The 21,770-nt window shown below is 42.5% G+C and overlaps 1 protein-coding gene across 8 annotated transcripts in view; it reads left to right on the top strand.

The window, feature by feature from the left end:
- The window catches only part of FOXP2 (forkhead box P2), a 459,756-nt gene that overhangs the window by 48,568 nt on the left and 389,418 nt on the right, over positions 1-21,770 (top strand). The window lies entirely within an intron of this gene.

Genomic DNA, 21,770 nt, shown 5'->3' with positions numbered 1-21,770 from the left:
CAAGAAATCAAACTGTTTCAGTCTGTATTACAGGTTGTTGCATAGATACTTTAATATGAAAGTTATAAATCACAATGTCCCTTGTCACATGTCCTGAATAAAATATTGCCTACTTTATTTTGGTTTAGATATATGTTTTCTTCTGAGATATGTAAATACCTGGAATTACACATGCAGCAAACCAAGTTGCAGCCTTTTCGGCAGAAGACATTTTCACATGATTTCATGTAATGTAACAGACAACAAATAAAAAATAAAAAATAATTATCATTTAATTCATATGTTTATTAAAAAAATAAAACAGTTATATTTTATTAACAATATACTAAAAGTATATAAAGTCGTTCATATCTATAGATACTGGTGTGTGTGTGTGTATGTATGTATGTATGTATGTATGTATATATATATATATATATATATCACCATGTCTTGTCCCTCATGCATTTTTAAAAAGTTATACATAGTAAAGAATTCCAAAAGTTACTTAATACTGTTTCATCATTAATGCAATGGGTGTTAACTTCATCTGATTGGCCAGAGACTGAGTTGAAATTTGTTTAACCACTCCTCCTCCTTCCTGTTGAGGTTCAGTTTGTTAAGTCAGTTGGCCTAGAGAGACCTATATGACTTAGCTCCATTGCTTGGATTCCTTAAACAGTGCATTTCTAGCAGAAATATTCAAACAAACAATTTTAGCTGCAAATAGAACTTGCCGCGGTGAAAGCGGCTTGCTACCTCACACCATGTGAAGCCTCTGATCTTTGCCACAGTGCCAAGGAGAGGCTTGGATTGTAAGTTATAGCGGCAGCGGAGCACAGAAGAAGCCGTGGTGTTGGCTTCGTGCTGTTTGGGCCAGATGTGCGATTCTTTGCCTGAGGCTACAGCGGAATTATTGGCACTTAGGAAGCCATGGTGTCGGCTTTGCGCCATTTTGAATTGCCCCCCCCCTTGAAGTTTGCAGGCGCTTATAAGCCATGGTGTCAGCTTGGCGCTGGTGCAAGTCTTGAGCCTCTTACCATCAGGAGGATTGCTTCTATCATCTTGAGACAATAGGGGAGTTTTCTCAAGCCTCACAGTGATAGTCTCCCCAATTACTGGGCCTTAACTGTTACAAAATGGTGGATCGTAGCCATTCTCCTTCCCACGTCTCCACTTCCTCCCCCTCAGGTACCCATCTGCGGAAGCTCCGGCCCCTAAGAGAGGGAGATCACAGACAAAGGGCCCTTCCACCAGGTCCAAGACCTCTGTTTCTGCATCTTCCTCCTCTGCTGTGGATAAGGATGCCATGAGAAGGCAACGTGCTTTAGAAAAGCACTTTGCCAAGGCACAGAAAAGGGTTGAGGCCTGCAAAGATACTACCATCTCAGTATCCAACAAGGGATTGACCACTCTCCCACAGGCAGAGACCTTGGCTCAGGTCCATCAATCTAATCCAGTAGGCTGGTCTCCCAACACTTTAATGGAAGAACAGGAAGTTCAGGCCATGGTCATGGATCCTTCCTTGGAAGGGAACAACCATGGCCCAGGGCCCTCCCATTGCCACAGGCATTCTCACCCATCTGCCACTTTTACTCCTACCGTGGTGGGACTCCAACAGTAGGAAAAGCATCTACCCTCTATATCACAGGAAATGTGTGACATGATTGCACATACCATTTCAAGAGTCATTGATGCAGCTCTCATACAAAGAGGTATTGTGGCCCCATTGCCAGAGGCAGAGCCTTGTCAATGGGTCCCCCATTCTAGGGGACATCTGGACAGTGAATATTTATAGGAGCTCCATTCTCCTTCTCCTTCACATCATAGCGACTTACCATTTATGGGCAACGAAGATATAGCAAAGTACAACCTTTCCGAGGATGAGGGAGTCATCCCTGACAAACCTGCTGCCACCGGGCTTTTCCAGCATGACCTATTTAAAACTTTATTGCATAAGTCTAAAAATATGGCTAAAATGGGGGCTCTCATGGGGCAATCTGAGGGATCTTCGGACCCTCACGATTCCACCAAATTTCTTTTTACTGAACCAGTCACAGAGCAGGGGGCTATTCCATCACCTAAGCTCTTTGTTGACATTATACAAAGGCAGTGGACTCAAACTGGGTCTGTGTCTGCTCCTAGCGGCATGGACAGAAAACTGTATACGGTGGAACAAGAGCTTGAAGAGCTCCTGACACTTCCAACCATTGATGTCCCTATGGCCAGCTTGGCCACTTCTAACATACTTCCCTCTGATTCAGCCAAAGGCCTAAGAGCTGAGGACAGGAGGGCAGAACTCTCTGCTCGCAAGGCCCATCAAGCAGCCGCATAGGCCATTTGATCAGCCACAGCGGCGTCCTTTTTCACCAGAATGTCCTTAATCTGGCTTCGACAAATGCAGGCCCATGCTTCCCTGGAAGACATTTGCATTAGGACATAAATAAACTGATTGCGGCAGCTGAGTAATCCGCAGATGCAACCCTTAATTTGGCTATATTTGCATCCCAGGCCCTAACTTCCAATATTACTTCTAGATGACTCCTATGGCTACGGCATTGGCAAGCAGACATGAAAACTAAGTGGCAGTTGGCAGCCGCTCCATTTAAGAGTGGTTCCCACTTTGGGGAGCCATGGACCCAATCTTAGTAGAAGGAAGGAACAAGAGTAACGTCTACAAAAGGACAGACCGCAAGCCAGCATTTTCATATTGCAGGCAGCCCTTTCGTACGCAGGATACCGGGTTTCAAGGCCCAGTATACCAAAGGTCCTTTCAACAGTCCACGGACAGAACACAGGACATAATAATAATAATAATAATAATTTTATTTCTATACCGCCCTTCTCCCAAAGGACTCAGGGCGGTGTACAGCCAATTTAAAAACACAGGACACAACAATAATTAAAAATTAAAATAATTAAATAGATTTGGCCGATTTAAAACCCCAAAAATTTAAAATACCCCAATTTAAAATTATTATGTTGATAGCCCTGCCTGGCGGAACAACAGGGTCTTCAGTGCGCAGCAAAACACCTGGAGGTCGGAGATCTTACGTATTTCCGGGGGCAGTTCATTCCACAGGGCTGGAGCTCCCACAGAGAAGGCCCTCCCCCTGGGTGTCGCCAGCCGACATAACTTGGCTGATGGCACCCTGAGGAGACCCTCTCTGTGGGAACGGACTGGTCGGTGGGAGGCTATTGGTGGCAGAAGACGGTCTCGAAGGTACCCGGGTCCTGTGCCATGGAGCGCTTTGAAGGTGGTAACCAACACCTTGAATTGCACCCGAAAGACCACTGGGAGCCAGTGCAGCTCGCGCAGGAGGGGTGTCACGCGGGCACAACGAGTTGCGCCCATAACCACCCCCGCAGCCGCATTCTGGACCAGTTGGAGCCTCTGAGTGCTCTTCAAGGGGAGCCCCATGTAGAGAGCATTACAATAGTCCAGCCGGGAGGTGACAAGGGCATGAGTGACCGTGCGCAGGGCGTCCCGGTCCAGAAAGGGCTGCAACTGGCGGATCAGGCGAACCTGATAAAAGGCCCCCCTGGCCACTCCCTATAGTCAGCGATGGCACCTGCTGACTATATCGGGATGCCGGCAGCCACAGCCACTCGGTCTTGGACGGGTTGAGTCTGAGCCTGTTCCTCCCCATCCAGGCCCGCACGGCCTCCAGGCAGCGAGACATCACATCAAGGGTATCATTGGGGTGGTCTGGGGTGGAGATGTACAGCTAAGTATCATCAGCATACAGATGACACTTCACCCCAAAACCACGGATGATCTCACCCAGCGGCTTCACATAAATGTTGAACAGAAGAGGCGAGAGGACCGACCCTTGTGGCACTCCCCATGCGAGACGCCTCGAGGTCGACCTCTGCCCCCCTGCCAACACGAACTGCGAGCGGTCGAAAAGGAAGGAGGAGAACCACCGCAGAACGGTTCCCCCTATTCCTAACCCTCTCAACCGCTGCAGCATGATACCATGGTCGATGGTATCAAAAGCCGCTGAGAGATCTAATAGGACTAGGACAGAGGAGCAGCCCCTGTCCCGAGCCCTCCAGAGATCATCCACCAATGCGACCAATGCCGTTTCTGTGCTTTGCCCCTGCACAAACCCCCTATCTAGACCCCCTATCTGGGTCTAGATGGATAGCTTCATCCAGGTGCCCGGGCAGTTGTCGTGCCACCACACTCTCAACAACCTTCGCCACAAAACGAAGGTTGGAGACCGGACGGTAGTTAGCTAATTCAGCCGGGTCCAGGGAAGGCTTCTTGAGGAGGAGCCTCACCACTGCCTCTTTCAAGGCGGCAGGAAAGGCACCCTCACTCAGAGAAGCAGTTATAATCCCCTGGAGCCAGCCTCGTGTAACCTCCCGGGAGGCCAGTACCAACCAGGAGGGACACGGGTCCAATAAACATGTGGCAGCACTAATCCTACCCAGAACCCTGTCCACATCCTTGGGAGCCACAGGATCAAACTCCTCCCAGGTAATATTCTCAAGACCTACCCTTGTCTCCTCCCTCGGACTCACCCAGTCGGAGTCCAAGCCTTCCCGAATCCGAGCTACTTTATCGTGCAGGAATTGCACAAAATCCCCAGCTCGACCCTGCAAGGGATCTTCCCGCACTCCCCCCCGGAGAAGGGAGTGGGTCACCCTAAACAGGGCAGCTGGGCGGTTCTCTGCAGATGTGATAAGAGCGGAAAAATGGTTAGATTTCGCCGCTTTTATTGCCACTAGGTAGGTCTTGATATAAGACCTCACCTGTGTCCAGTCGGAATCAGAATGACTAGTCTTCCAAATGCTCTCTAGGCGTCTTTTCCGATGCTTCATCTCTCTCAGCTCCTCAGAGAACCAAGGAGCCAATTGAGATCGGCATTGGGTTAGAGGCCGCAGAGGCACGACACGATCCAAAGCTCCGGCGGCCGCACTCTCCCAGGCGGCCACAAGCTCTTCAGTCGAATCGTGTGTCAGAGTCTCAGGAAACGGCCCAAGCTCCATCAGGAATCTTTTGGGATCCATCAGGCGCCTGGGACGGAACCATTTGGTCGGTTCCGTCTCCCTGCGGCAGGGGTAGGAAAGGTAGGAAAGTCCAAGTGAAGGAGCGAATGATCTGTCCATGACAAGGGTTTAATATCTAAGTCCCCTCTACCAAGATCATTCAACCAGAGATGAAAATCAAGTCCAGAGTGTGTCCCCCTATGTGAGTGGGGCCTTGAACTAACTGGGTCAGGTCCATGGCCATCATGGAAGCCATGAACTCCCGAGCCACCTCTGACGCCTCACCCGCAGATGGAAGGTTGAAATCCCCCATGACAATAAGTCTGGGGGTATCAACCGCCACCCCGGCAATGACTTCAAGTAGCTCGGGCAGGGTTGCTGCTACGTGGCAGGGAGCCAGGTACGTAGTCAGCAAACCCATCTGCACCCCACGGCCCCACTTCACAAAAAGGGACTCACATCCGGCTATCTGAGGAACAGTGGTCTCCCTCGGACAAAAACTTTCCTTAATAATCACCGCCACTCCCCCACCCCTCCCCTGGGCCCTTGGCTGATGAAATGCACGGAAACCTGGTGGGCACATTTCGACGAGGGGGACCCCCCTCTTGGCCCAACCAGGTCTCCGTAATACCTGCCAGGTCCGCACCCCCCTCCAAAATAAGATCACAAATGAGGGGGGCTTTATTAACAACCGACCTGGCATTACACAATATCAGCCGCGGACCCTGGGCCTGAGACTCTGCACAACCCAGGCCACGAGTCACACATTGGGGGCCGGAGTGCGCAATTGCTCGTAAACAGCGTGTGCGCACCCCCGACACATGATATGGCCCCTCCCACTCATTATTTCAATTTCATTGCCCTTCCTGTTGCCCCCCTGTTCCCCAGATGAAGTTCCTTTCCCGACCCCTCTGCAGCAACCAATCAACCTATCGCCCCACTCAGTAGCTATCTGGACCCCCCCAGGTCCACTTTTACAACCCCCTCCCTTCCTCCCGGGTCCCCTTAAAAGTTTCATTAAAAATTTAAATAAAACCCCCTTCAACCCCCTCTTCGCTGCATGCCATCTCTCCTGATTCCAAAATCCATCATCAAGATAGGCCCTCGATAACATGGAGGGCCAGGCCTGCGAGAGGGGGGAGTCTCGCAGCGCGAAGAGCTCAGCCGGTGAATACATCCTATAGTCTGTCTGGGGAAGATGAACGAGTCCAAGGATTCAATGGTGCTGATTAAAAAAGGTCCAGGAGAGAAAATTCACCATTCCGGCACGGGTCAACCAGACTCCACTGTCCTCTCACTACAGTGGAGAGGAGTCTCAGGCCGCTGCCCCGGGAAAGCAGTGACCAAGCCACCCTCTCACGGCGGCTGATAATAGCAGATCTTCTTCAGTGACAGCTGCAACAAAGTGACTCCCTCAGTGCCCATGCCCAGGTTTAAACATCTCCTGACAGCAAGGTAGTACAGATGACAATAGTACTGATGGTATAGCCGGAGGCGGGGGTCAGCTGTAGTTATTTTAAGGGACAATGAGTCCAAATGCGGAAAGGATCCAGTCCGGATGATAATGATCCCAACCAACGCCCACAACCAGGCCGCGGTGGGAAAAGGGGGAAGGGGGGAGGGGGAGATGGACCGGGGCGATAGGCCAATCCTAGCCTAGCTCTTCCCAACCCCTCCAATCTCCACAAGATCTTCTAATTCCCCCCCTCAAGTCCCAAGGTCTTCAGAAGGTCTTCAAGAGAGCTACCAATCAGGTAGCTCCAAATCAGTTCGCCAGGATTCCCCTTCCACAGCTGGCAATAGACCAGTTGGAAAAGGTCTAAGTTTGAAAAGTTCCACCAGGGTCATGCCACTCCCCTCGGCATCGCCCCAGCAACCGCCATTTCACTCCCGCCGCCGCAGCCGCCGCACCCAACGTCGCCGCCGCTGCTGGCAGTCTCGAGCTTTTTCTGGGGAGGGGGGGCATCCAGCGGCGCTCTTGTATGCCGCCATTGCCCTCACACACCCCTACCCAATCCAGCCACCTCTGGGGGGACGCCAAGGCAAGAGGCGCCGCCCCGATCAATTTCAAGCCTCCCATCTGCGCCACCATAGCCTCGCAGCACTCCACGGCTCCAGACAGCCTCACAAGCAGCTCAAAAGAGTCCAAAAGCTCGCAGCAGGCTGTCCTCATGTTCGACTTGCTGGGCCAGGGCCGTTGGTTGGAAATTCGGCCCTCCAGGAATCCATGGGAACACCTACATTGCCCCCAGACGTCGGAGCTTCACCCGCGAGCCGCCATCTTCGAGCATGCGCAAGAATAGGACAGGCAGACATTTTGTGACTATAGCAGGTAACCCCAGTCCAGACACCCCTTTCGAGGACTGGATTCCAGCTGTACCGGTGCTCAAAGTGACTGTCCAGACTTGAGCTCCATCTGAGGTTGGCTTGCCAGATTTGCCAACCAATAGCAAAGCATGACCACTGACGCCTAGGCCCTACAAATGGTGACATTAGGACTCATCCTAGAATTCAATTCCGAACCCCCACGGCGGTTCGTACAATGCTCAGTGTCAAGGGACTGCACTAAGAGAGCTCTGATGGAGGCTGAAATTCAGCATCTACTTGCCATCCATGCTATAGAACCAGTACCACCTCTGCATCAGGGCTCCAGCTTCTATTCGATTCTTTTCTTGGTGCAGAAGAAATCGGGAGGAAGCAGAGCCATCCTTGATCTGAAGAAACTGAATGTACACATATAGTACAGACGCTTCAAAATGCAATCTCTGTATACCATCCTGGGTTGCATCAGACAGGGAGATCTCTTAACATCAATAGATCTTTGGGAAGCTTACCTCCATGTTCCCATCAGACCATCTCACAGGAGGTTCCTCAGATTCTGCTATGCGGGGACCCATTCCAATACAGTGTTCTGCCCTTCAGGCTTTCCTCCGCCCCCCCAGACATTTACAAAACTATGGGATGTGGTGGCAGCTCACTTATGAGCGACACCCATCAGAATACAATGTTACCTGGATGATATATTGATTCAGTTGTCCTCTTCTCAACAGGCACAGTGAGATCTCCAGGTTACAATACAAACTCTCCAGGACCATGGTTTTTCCGTGAACTTGGAGAAGAGCCACTTGATTCCATCCACCAACCTAGTCCATCTTAGGTGCAAGGATCAACACTCAGATCTGCCAGGTCTTCCTTTCCCGAGAACATCTGTCCAGCATTTGAGTCACGGTGAAACAGGTCAAAACCCTCAAACGGGTTCCACTGGTGCTACTGTCCCAATTGTTAGGCAAAATGATATCCTGCCTGGCGATCATGCCTTGGGTGAGATTGCATTCTTTTTTTATTATTTATTTTATTTTATTTATTTATTTAAAAAAATACATCAAGAAAAAGAAATAGTCAAACAAATGATCGCGACAGGAACTTTACATGATATTTACACTTTCTACGGTATGCAGACTTCAGTCAGATTTAACAAATATTAAGCATAATCCTGGTTATATTTGACTTTTTGGGCGTTTGTTGTTCAACCAAACATACCATTTGTCCCAACATTGGAAATATATGGAGTCCTTTTGATCTCTCAATGCTTTAGTCAGTCTGTCGGCTTCCGCATAATCCAAAATTTTCTCCAAAATCAAGTCTTCAGCCGGCAGGTCTTTCCCCTTCCAATATTGGGCGAAACATATTCTTGCTGACGTGGTGATAAAAACACACAGACACCATATATTTGTGCCTATGTTGTCTGGCCTAATGTTCAGTAGGTAGTACTCTGGCTTCAGAATTAGGTTATAACCTGTGATTTCCATGATCCATGCCTGTATGATTTTCCAGAATTCAGTCGTCCTGGAACAGGTCCACCACATGTGGAAATAGGTGCCAATCTCCTCACACTTCCAACAGTTTGGTGAGAGATTTGAATACATTTTAGAAAGACGAGCAGGTGGAAAGTGCCATCTATACAGCATCTTGTACACATTTTCTTTGTATGATGTTGCCCACAGGAATTTCATATGTTTAAGCCAGATTTCTTCCCATTTTGCCATATCAATTGGATAGCCAATATTTCTCCCCCAGGCAATCATAGAGTCTTTAACTATTTCATCCCCTATCCAATAGTCTATTAAAAGTTTATATATCCTTGATAACATTTTGTCCTCTTTTCCTAGAATGATATTGTCCAGATCATGCTGATTCAAATTAATACCATTTTGTTCCCTATCTTTTTTAAATTTTGAGCAAATTTGGGCATAAACCCACCAATCCAGTTGTCTTCCCTGCAACTCCAACTCATTTCTTGATTTCAGACTACCATGGGGGTCCAAAAGTTCCCGGTAAGGGAGGTGATTTTCTTTGTTATATAGAGACCTATACGTTATAGCTTCGAGTGGGACCAGCCAAGCGGGGATTGAAAAGTAAAATTTGCCCTTAATTTTCCTCCAGGACTCAATTAGAATATTCCTCACATAATGTCTTGCAAGGCACCTGTGCTTTGGGATTTTGTTTTGCCAAAGAAAATAATGCCAACCTTGATGTAACCCCTCCCCTTCCAGGATCAACAACCTCCTTCTTCTCAACAATATCCAATCCCTGATCCAGACTAAATTTGCCGCCTGATAGTAATATTCCCATTTTGGAACACCAAATCCTCCTCTTTCTTTAAGCTTTTGAAGCATTTTAAGTTTGATTCTGGGTTTTTTATTTTGCCAAATGAATTTAAGGACATAGTAATTTAGTTTTTTTAAAAAATTATTATCCAATCTAGCTGGTGCTGTATAGAAAAGGTATATCCATTTCGGGAGTATGTAAGTTTTTATAATTGATATTCTACCTAGTAGGGATATCTGCATGTTCTTCCACTTCTCTAGATCCTGAGATTGCATTCTTGGCCCCTTCAGTGGCTCCTGTTACCAAGCCAAAGAGCCGGCCTCAGCAATGCCAATACAAAGATCAAAGTTCCTCTGGGGGTACTCAGATCACTGGAATGGTGGAACTTGACATCCATGGAGAAGGGTGGTTTCCTCAAAGAACCCAATCATCTAGTTCTAACCACAGACGCCAGTCTCTTTGGATGGGGAGCTCGTCTGCTAGCTCAGATGACTCAAGGTCATTGGTCGCCAAAAGACCTCCTAAATGACATCAATTGGATGGAATTGAGGGCTGCACATCTGGGGCTCCGACACTTCCAAACCCAACTGGAGGGTCACCACGTGCTGCTACTGACAGACAATGTTATGACCAAGGCGCACGTGAACCACCAGGCAGGCACTTGCTCCAGGGCTCTGATGCATGAAGCAAAGATGATAGGTCTGTGGACGGAAAGATATCTGCTCTCCCTACAGGCAGAGCACATCTCCGGGGTTTCCAACACTCAAGCAGACTTTTCCTGCTCAAGCTGAGCAGGAAAACTATCGATCAATCAGAGTGGCAACTGCACCCAGACCTGTTTCTCCAACTGATACCCAGATTCAGTCAACTCCAGGTGGACCTCTTTGCCAGTCGAACAAACACGCAACTTCCCCGGTTTTACACCAGATTTCAGACAATGGGATCTGAAGGGACCAATGCCCTTCTCTGCCAGTGGCCTCCAGGCCTCTTACATGCCTTCCCTCCAACCCCTCTGATACCGAGGGTCATCCAAAAGATCCTGGAGGAGAGTGCGGAGGTTCTCCTTGTAGCTCCTTACTGTCCAAGATGGATCTGGTTCATGGATCTCGTGAGTCTCTCCATCAATCATGCCTGGAGGAGTCCTCCAGACAGGATCTCCTTCCACCAGGGGGCCATTCTACATCCAGAGCCCCAATGGTTCTAGTTGGCCGTCTGGCACTTGAAAGAGAGATCCTAAAAAGGAACCGATTCTGTAGGAAGGTCATTGCTACCATCCTGGCTTCATGATGTTCGTCGACAACCCGCATATATAATGCCACATGGTCTTCCTTCTGTCTCTGGTTTTCCAGGAAGGAACTAATACCAACATCAGCATCTGTCCTTCATGTCTTGGACTTTCTTCAGGATGGTTTAGACAAGGGACTATCCACAAATACACTCCGCAGGCAGGTAGCTGCCTTGGCGACTATTCTATCCTGTGATGGGGCTGCAACCCTTTCTCAACATCCTTGGGTTCATAGTTTCCTAAAAGGGGCCTCCAATCTACATCCTCCCCCCGATCCACAGGAATCCCTCTTGGGACTTATGCCTAGTTTTGCAGGCACTCACCTCCTCACTGTTCGAGCCATTGGGATCTGCCAGTCTCAAACTTCTGACCTTCAAGGTCACTTTTCTTGTAGCTATAACGTCCGCTCAATGGATTTCGGAGATGGTGGCCCTCTCCATGAGGAAGGACTTATGCATTTTTCATTCTGATTGAGTCGTTTTTCGCCTAGATCCGACCTTTCTACCAAAGATCAACACCTGGTTCCACAGGGCCCAGGAAGTCATATTACCTGATTTTTTCCAAACCCCAAACATCCTAGAGAGTGACAGTGGGCACTCCTTAGATGTCCGCAGGGCCCTGCGTAAATACATTGACCGGATGGCGACGTTCAGAAAGATGGAATCGTTATTCATCTCATTCCAGCCCAGGTCCCTGGGCACTAAGGTGACACCATCCACTATCGGCCACTATGGCCTACGAACATCAGGCTCAACTGCAGCCCAGCCGCATTATGGCCCATTCGACCCGGAGTGCAGCCACCATGGCAGCTTGGGCCACCCAGGCTTCTATCCTTGAAATTTGCAGGGCAGCCACCTGGACATCTTCTTCACCATTGGTTCACTCCATGGGAAGATGTTGTAAGGCCATAATTCATGCTAAAGGTTACCCAACTAAGTATTAACTGATGTGATAATTTTTGTATATCTCGTTTTTTCTATGGTGATAATTTTTGTATATCTCGTTTTTTCTACATGTTTCAATTTTCTTCTTTATACTGTAACCGCTATTTTAATAGTAAATCCTTCATAAAAATCATTGTGTTACATTCTTGATTAAATTCTCTTTCTATATAATTTTATGGTACTACTCCAAAAAAAATGGTGTTATTAGCTAAATTTAGAAAATACACTTTTCCCAAAAGGTTTCCACAATTTTGGCCACTACTGTAGGTATACTTTTAAAGAAATATTAATGTAGGTCATATAAATAAACTAAATTTAAATTCCTTTAAAATGGGGAGAAAGTAACACTGGTCTACAAGAAGAAAGCCCCAGAAATGAAAGCAGCTTAATTTTACCAGAATTGGGTCACTAATAAAAGAAAATTAAGTCCTGAATATTAATTAGCTGCAGTTTCCAAAATACACTTTCTGGTCAAAATTGCATCAAAATAATTCAAAATTACGAGGGTGATGTGCAATTATGCTCCATTACTTTTCTGCAAAATGTAATATAGCAATGAGAATGGTGCCACACCAATCATTATAATTTATCTTTTTATTGATACCAATAACATAACTTTCCATTCATTTATTGGTTTTTCATATAACATTTTCATACTTTTTGCATTAAAAACTGACAAGCTCTAACATCAGATTAAATGACAAAGTTCCATCTTTATTCGATATCTAAACTATGCTTTTTGGCTTTTCTCTTGTGCACTGCAGTAGGATCATCCCTGGGGAGATTCTAGCAGTAATCGCCAAGTATGGGCGGACTCCGTTTCCCTTGGTATCATTTCTCCACGCCTGCGATATCCTGGTGGAATCTCTCCACATGCTCTTCACTCACTGTCCCACAGTTCAAAGGGAAATAGTCTAAATGCAAGTGTAAGAAGTGAATTTTCAGTGACATGTTTGCACCAAGTGCTTTGTAGGACTTAAGCAAATTTTCCATATGTTTTTCATTGTCATCTGCCTTGCTGTTCTCAAAGTAAAGATAAATTTATACACTTCCATGTGGTACCGTTTTCATTGTTCTACCGTACTTTGTCGAGAAGTTATAAGGCATCATGATTAGACACCTCCCTCCCTTGTAGGCAAATATACTTGCCTGTATATAAATCTTTATTGTGAAATATCTTGAAAACATTAGCCAACCCTTTATCATCTGTTTTCTAATTCATCTAATCAAAATATGTAAAATTAACACATTTTATCTCGGAGGTCGATAATTTCCCAAATTTGTAGACCAATGTAATTGGATAAACTACTTTGTTGTCTGTCTTTTTCTCACAATTTGTATTTTTAGTTTTACCAATGTAATAACAATTCTATTTTAAACTGGATGTAATTATGTTTCTAGATATTTGGTGTGAGCCCCATACATTTTCATAAGGTTATAATCATGTTGTGACTGAATTTGCCATTTATTCTCCTGAATTCACAGCTGAACTGTGATACTCATCTCTTGGAATAGTCAGATTGTGAGCCACAATGTGTACCTGGTATAAATTATATATATATATATTTTTATTGAAAAAGTTTTTCAAATACAAATTTTTCCCCCTTTCCCCCCCCTCCCTAACCCCCCTCCCCCTCCCCTCCCCCTGTGGCTTCTCCAAAATAAAACCCAAGTTAATAACAGATTATATAATACTTTACCATCCTTTTATTCCACCCCCCATATACTAACCCTTTCTTTCTAACAATATTATTATATCCCCCTTATACTATACATTTCAAAGCAACATTCAACTGTAAAATTATATAATAAATTCTAATTTAGCAATTTCCTCTATTCAACTCATAATCTATCCATTTCCACCTCCCCCATGCATATATCTCTTAAGCTAACCTATCTCCACCCTTCTAACAATATTATTATATCCCCCTTATACTATACATTTCAAAGCAACATTCAAAGCAACATTCAGCTGTAAAACTATATAATAAATCCTAATTTAGCAATTTCAACTCATAATCTATCCATTTCCTCCTCCCGCATACATATATCTCTTAATTCAAATCTTTTACATATATTAATATAACATAACATCCCTTTTCCTAAACTAAACAATCAGTAAGCTAACCTATCTCCACCCACTTTCCTACAGGTTTATATACATAATATTCAATATCTTTATTCTTCTGCCCATTCCACTAAAAAAATTTTTTTTTACATATATATATAAAATCCTCAATTGACTTTAAATTTGTAATCCATATGATATCTTCTGTAATGTCTCTAAACTGGATTGTTAATTCCATTACCCATGTTAGAGTAACATCACATCCTAATTCCAACAGTATATTCAGTATCTTCAATTACCATCTACCCCCATCAATAATAAATGTTTTCATATATAAAAAACCACCCGAGTGACTTTATATTTATATTCCATATAGTGTCTTCTATAATGTCTTCCATCAAGATTATTAATTCCAACCACCGTGTTAGGGTAATAGCCAGATCTTCTGCATGCCCCAATCCCATAGTTCTCTTGCCTTATAGCTCAGCATAAACGTAATCCATTTGTCAAAGAATCCAAAATAGAAAGTTCCAATCCACTCAATTTAAGGCCATCTTCCACATCCCAAGAGTACAGCACTGCAGAGATCTGTCACTCTCCTCAAGATAATATAAACCAATACTTCGCCTCAACTATATTTCTATATATTCAATCAGATCTTAAGTAACTGGCATTACACTGTTGTTTGGTCTAAAAATTTTTATTTTTGTAGGACCTGCTTCTTCTTTTCTTAACTTTTTGTGACTTAGATCTCCATCCTGGTTTCCTTTCTATGAGTTGTATATCAATTGTTTGGTTTCCATGCTGGTCTGTAGCTTGATAAGTCATCACATTAGAATCCAAAGCCGCCTCTCTTGTATTTATAGGTAATCCAACTGTAGCCTCTGAAGGAGAATCCAGAAGCGGCTCATCCACAAAGACCTCTGTAGTTTGTTGTTTTTCCGTTACCTCCACCTCCATCTGCTTAGCCTGAATTTCAATCTCTTGTTGATTTTGCTTTTCTTTATTCCCCTCATGTATTATACGTGGAGATGTTAAACCCATTTTAAAAACCTTATAATAAAACTCTTCCGCTTTTTCAACAGAATTTAATTGATATCTTTCTCCTTGATATCTCAATATTATACCAACTGGAATATCCCACCTAAATGGGATGTTTTGTTTCTTTAGTTCAGTCACCAAAAATCCAAAATCCTTTCTATCTTTTAACATCTTGGGCGGTAGCTCTTTAAATATCCAAATCTTCCTTCCATGCATTTCAAGAGTGGAGTTAAAAGACTTTTGCACAATATCATTTCTTATTTCTTTATCAGTAAAGTAGATCACGACATCTCTAGGCAACTGCCTTTGCTTTGCCACCCAAGAATTAACTCTATAGGCCTTATCAATCTTGCAGGATACCTCTTCAGGACTAATCTTTAAAATCCCAGCCAGAACTTCAGCAGACATCTTTCTCAAATCTTGTCTTTTATCTTCCTGTATTCCCCTAATTCTAACCACAAATTCCATGAATCTGAATTGCATTATTGTGGCTTCATTTTCAATCCTTTGTTTTATATTATCTACATTGTAAGTCTTATAATCAGCTTCCTTTATTTTTTTAAACTCTACTTCTGAGCTTTTTTCTTGAATCCTTATTAAATCATTTTCAATTCCTTGTATTTTATTATCCAAACTATAAATCTTATCATCAACTTCCTTCATTTTAGAGTCTATTTTTGAGTTTATAACTTCATCCATCTTCATAATTACTTCTAAAAAACTTTTCATATGTTGCTTCAGAATATCATACTTTTGTTGAACCAACTCTTTAATTTCCTGTCTAAAATTTTCAAGATTCAGATTCACAGTCTTATCATGTCTTGCCATCTCCTCCAGTAAAAATTTCTTTAGGTCTGTGAAACCATTCTTCTGCATCTGCAAGCTCACAACTTGTTCATGTGATTTATAAATGGGAGAACCCCCCCCCCCCCATAGCTTGGTTATCTGGCTTTGTCAGTTTTAGCGCCATCCTGCCACACAGCAGATTTTTAAAAAGACTTCTCTCCAAACAATATCAATAACAAGTCTCTAAGAAGGAAGAAGCATGAAATAAGAATTTTTTCTCTTCACTTCTAACCAGCACTTTTGTTAGATACTTTGTAACTTTGTAACTTTGTAATGTTATAAACTATTCAAACGGAAGGACTTTCGCTTCCATTTGGCTTCCGGAGGCTTCCGGTTTGGCTTCCGTCGCCGCCAGACGGTCCTTTGAGACCGCCAGCCCCGTCGCCTGTAAAGAGCCGCCTTTACATCTGAAAGGCGGCTCGAAAAACTCCATTTCCTAAAGGAAATGTGAGACAGAGCCGGCGAGGGCAGGTAGAGCCCTCTGCAAAGTCCCCAGAGTTCTTTTTTTACTCTTGGGGACGAAGCAGGTTGTGGCTCCCTATTTCCGCTCGCCGCTGCTCCGGGCTTCGGGAGAACTCTGCCTTTTGCAGAGCCAGGTGATGGGACCAGACCAATTAACGAAATTAACAGATTATCCGAACAAGCAGGATGAAATCTGGATCTGGGATTCTAAACCGCAAGTATTTCTAACCCTAGGACTGATTTTAAAAGTAAAGAAGAGTGAAAGGAGGAGTTTAAAATGGCGACTGGCCGAGGCTTGATAAATTATATTTTTCATATCCCATTCAGGTTTTTTTAAAAATCAGTAGCACATTTGGGATGAAAACAAAATCTGTTTTAGCAATGTTTAAGAGGCTACCATTCTTAATAAGATAGATGTTTTAATATCAGCTTTCCTTTTACATTATAAACATTAAACCATCCATGTGTCAAATTGACTCTTTTTTCCATTGGAAATTACACACTGAAAATTCTAATAATTTAAAATAGTCCTTGCCAGGGTTATTTTTAATAAAAGTTACATAAACATTTAATGCTTTGCCAATAATAATAACTACAAAACAGAATTAGGAAATGCGGAATCTTAATTTTTTTTTAATTTACTTATGCCATATATTTAGTAATAATGTCTTTCTAAAAAGCAATTGGAATAGTGGAGTATGTAGGAGAGAGACTGGCAGAGCCAGGAGGAGGAGTTAAGAGACTAACCAGTTTAGAGTTTCCACGTAATCAGAAGAGAGCAAAGTCCAATTCCCCTTGAACTAGTTTGTTTGAGAAGATTCCTGTACTAGGCTAAAGCAATAAATCAGTAATTTTGAACCCTCTGTGTGTGGATGTGGTTCTTCGCACCTGACAGTGTAGGAAATACGGGTTATTCCTCATTCCTGACCATTATTTTTTGGAATATCTATCCCTCCAAGTCAATGTAAACTTTACTAAGAATTATGGAAATTTAGCGCCTCTGAAAATTCTTTTGCTTTTTATTTAAATATATTGCCCCATTTCATAAGGTTATGGAAGACAAATACAAAAAAAGCTATAAATGATTGTCAATATGCTGCTCCCTGCTTACTTTATTGAAAACTATATTGATGAAACGTATACTTTTAATTCATTGGAACAGAATATATAAACTGGCATTGATTTGAAAACATTTGCATCAGGGATGGGTACCACTTACCTTTACTACCGGTTCGCAGCGGGAGCATGCACGCTTCTGCGCATGCACAGATCACCAATGATGACGTCGTAGGTGGGTGGAGCCTCCCACCGGTTTTACTACTGGTTCTATAGAACTGGACCGAACCGGGAGCAACCCACCACTGATTTGCATTAAGTAAAGAGGAGAATTGGGCAATCAGAAATACGGGCTCTGGGTGAGGCTCTTTCTCCACCTTAGCCTAGTACAGTGATGGCTAACTTTTTCCGGATCGAGTGTCCAAAGCACTCATGTGCGTGAATGTATGTGCATGTGCCCGAACCCCAAAATGTGATGTGCATGCAGGCCCCACACATGTGCCCCTGTCCCCCCTGCGCCACACCCCCTGCATGCGCTGCAGAGACCCGAAGATCAGCTGGCTGGCAGGAGATGCACGCAGCTGAACTGGGATGATGGTTCGTGTGCTATCAGAGAGGGTGCTGCGTGCCACCTCTGGCATGTGTGCCATAGATTCGCCATCACGGGCCTAGTACATTTTAGCAGCAAAGATGATTAAGTTAAGGTGAGCAGATTGTAACATTAGTAAAGCGGGACACCATTGACAGGGGGGGCGGTAGTCAAAAATAACTTTTTCAGCCCTCTGAGTAGTCCATGTGCACCCAGAGGGCTGAAAAAAGTGATTTCTGACAGGTCCTCGCACTTTTGACTGGTCTTCGCACTTATGACTGGTCATCATTTATGCCCATTGTAGCATTCTTAACAACCATGTCACTCATTTCACAACTGCTTCTCTTCAACATGGTGACAAGATAGGGCAAAAACGTAAAATGTAAGGACAGTAGTAAGTTCGAGGACTGGTCAAGAGTGCGAGGACCGGTCAAAAATAACTTTTTCAGCCCTCTGAGTAGTCCATATGCATAAAAGGATACAGCAATAGAGAGGGATAAAGGAAGGGAAGGGAAATTAGAGTAGGAGTGAGGGTAAGAGAGGGAGGAAGAGAGGAGGAGAAGGAGAAAGGAAGAGGAAGTAGGGAGTAGGGAGAAGAAGAAGAGGGAGGGAAGAGAAAGTAAGAAGGAAAGAAAAGAGAGAGGTGGTAGGTTTGAGGAGAAAGATTGCTGTACAATAAAAAAGATGAAAGGGAAGAAAACCAACCCCAAACATATATAAAGATATTAAGATAAAGAATGAATTGTTAAACTTTAAAGAATAAAAGAGAACAAATATGAATAAATAGCAATACTGAGAAACACACATATAAACATACAATGTATATTCTTTGAATAGAGTATTTGGCCGGTTCACAAATGTAAACAGTGTTTAGTCATTTCAATTAAATTTACAATTTCTATATTTCCTTTTTGCCATATTTATTCCTCATCTATTTTTTAAAAAAACCAATATTACCCTTCATCCTCATCTCTAATCTTAATCAAATTCAATTTTTTGCTTCTATTCTATATTATACCCCTTCCCATTGTCATCTATTTTTATATCCATCCTCACATTGGGTAATTATGTAATTATGTAATACAATTGTTTAATACAAATTCAACATTTTAATATAAATCAATTAGATATAAACTATTTTATTATTTTGAAAGATATAGAGAAAGATTTGAAAAAGATACATAAGCATTTGGAAGAATTTGAGGAAATGACAGGTTTGAAAATAAATTGGTCAAAATCTGAATTATTAATGAATAATAATGGTAAGGAGTGGGAGAATATGCAAGAACAACTTGGGATAAGGATTAAGAAAACATTGAAATATTTGGGCATAACACTTTCACTCAAAGTTAAAGAAATGAAAAAATTAAATTATGATGTGGTGATGAATGAAATTGAGAAAAAGATAGATAAATATAAAATGATAAAGTTGTCTTGGTTTGGTAGAATTGCAATGTATAAGATGATGTTGTTGCCAAAGTTTAATTTTTTATTTGAGATGTTACCGTTAAACTTGACAGAGAAAGATATTGAAGGATATCAGAAGAAATTGGATAAATTTTGCAATGGTGGGAAAAGACCTAGATTAGTGAAGAAAATGTGGTATCAAAATCAAAAGGAAGGTGGATTAGGAATCCCCAAACTACTCAATTATTATTGGGCTTATGCTATTCGGACTGTGGTAAAAATATTTAAAGGTGAAGATAGTCATTGGAGAGATTTAGAATTAAAGGACATTAAGAGATTTGGCTCAACATGGTTTTTAGATAAAGCAAAATCAAAATGTGTAATTAATAGCTATTGGTTAAAGGGACTGAGTAAAATTTGGAACAAATTTGTTAAAATTTTAATTGCAGATATAATTTTCTTAGGGAAGACAATTGAAAATTGGCCGATTAAAACTAATATAAGTCGTGATAGGGTAATGGAAGATGAAAATATACAAACTATAATAGATTGGTTAAAAACTTCAGAAAATGAAAGGAGGAAAAAAGAAATCATTGAAAAATTGGGTTTAGGCTGGTTTGAAAAAATACAGATAGAAAAATGGACTAAGAAGGTAAGGGACAATTGTTCGATAAGTAGAAGTAAAACTGAATTTGAATATTTAGTATTCCAAATTATGAAAGATGAAATTGGGCTAAAGGGACTCGTTAGTAAGATATATAAGATTATAAATTTTGATGGAAAACCACAAAGGGTGATGAAGATGAATTGGGAAAAAGAACTTAATATTAAAATATCAGATTTAGATTGGAACGTGAATTGGAAGAGTAGAATTATGAAGACTTTATCTGTAAGGATTAAAGAGCATAATTATAAGGTAGTTTGGAAATGGTATTTGACTCCATTAAGATTGTCATTGATGGATAAAAAAATTAGTAAACAATGTTGGAGATGTGACATGGAATTAGGGACTTATGAACATATGTGGTACAAATGTGATAAAGTTAAAAAGTTTTGGCAACAATTGGAGGAAATGATATTTGAAATGATGGGGAAAGCAATAATATTGAGACCAGAAACTATATTACTGTTGATAATTAAGGAAATAGAACCAACAAAATATGAGAAAGAATTGATTAGAATTATGATTATAATGGGTAGAATTATAATAGCCAGATATTGGAAATTAGATGTGAATTTTAGAATAGAAGAATGGTATTGTGAAATGTGGAAATTAGCCTTAAATGATAAAATGACATGTGATATTAAAATTAGAAATGGTGACTATAAAGAAGATATTTTCTGGAAAGTTTGGAAACCATTTGTGGACTATGCGCTGGGAAAATTGGATGCTTCAGTACCTGTACCCTGAGAACGTGGATTTTGGCGATCATGAGGATATATCCGAAGAACCAAATCTTCCTTTCTTGTGTATAGCACAGGGTGAAATATTGTATATGTTGTTTGTAATGTTAGTAATTTAAAATATAAAATGAATAAAAAAATTAATAAAAAAATATATAAATCAATTAGTTATATAACTATCTTTTTTGTATATTAATCAATATGAACATGAATATTCCAATTATTTCCATGCAATCCAATTTCTTACAAATTAATTAATTATATTTAACAATAATAATAAACCAAATAATTTCCCCCATATATTCCTCCAAACCACAACTTAACTATTTCTGCTTTCAACACAATATACAATTAATAGTATCTCAATTATTACAATTCCCTAGTTAAATAGAGCTTTTTTCCTTTTGTGTTTTAAAATCTTGAACTTCCTCTTTTGCCCTAAATTTCCCATTGTTTGCAATTTTGCACCTACCTTTTTTGGTGAGGAAAAAGAAAAAGAAAAAGAAATCTCTCTCTGCCTCATTTTGTCACGTTGCGGCAAAGACCCTGCTTTACTGTCAGTTTCGCTTTTTCAGCATAGCTAGGGGAAAAAAAGATGCACTCCAGCAATTTACCTCTTTGCAGCTAGCTAGCAACAGAGCCCTCCGTAAAACAGCTGAGAGCAAATCAGCTGAGAGTCGGGAGGCTGATCAAATCAACTTATGGTAATTAACCTATGCTGTAGCTGAAAGGGGCTGTTTTTTCAATTTTTGCAGGCACCAGTCTACTCATTTGTTTTCTTTTAACACTGATCAGCTGTAGGGCGGCCCTTTGAAGCCCCGCGGCAAGAATCTTTTTCCCTCTAGCCATCAGTTGGGACTCAGCAATAGATTGGGAGTGGGCGGGGTAAGCAAACGGGGACCAGCGATCCAACAGAGGCAGAGGGTGAGGGTGAGTGAAAACCGTATATTCCCTTCCCGTTCTCCTGCCGTTCCCTAGCTTGTCGTGCATTCTTTCCAAAAATCGGGACTTTTTTAAAATGCCGCGGGACACGGGACAAATTGTTAAAAATCTGGACTGTCCCGCCAAAAGCGGGACATCTGG

Source organism: Pituophis catenifer, unplaced genomic scaffold (assembly GCF_029215685.1).
Source record: "Pituophis catenifer annectens isolate HBS135680 unplaced genomic scaffold, rPitCat1.0.hap2 SCAF_7, whole genome shotgun sequence".
Classification (NCBI taxonomy): domain Eukaryota; kingdom Metazoa; phylum Chordata; class Lepidosauria; order Squamata; family Colubridae; genus Pituophis; species Pituophis catenifer.
Note: the sequence above shows the minus strand (reverse complement) of the source record. Positions and strands in the feature narration are given on the sequence as shown.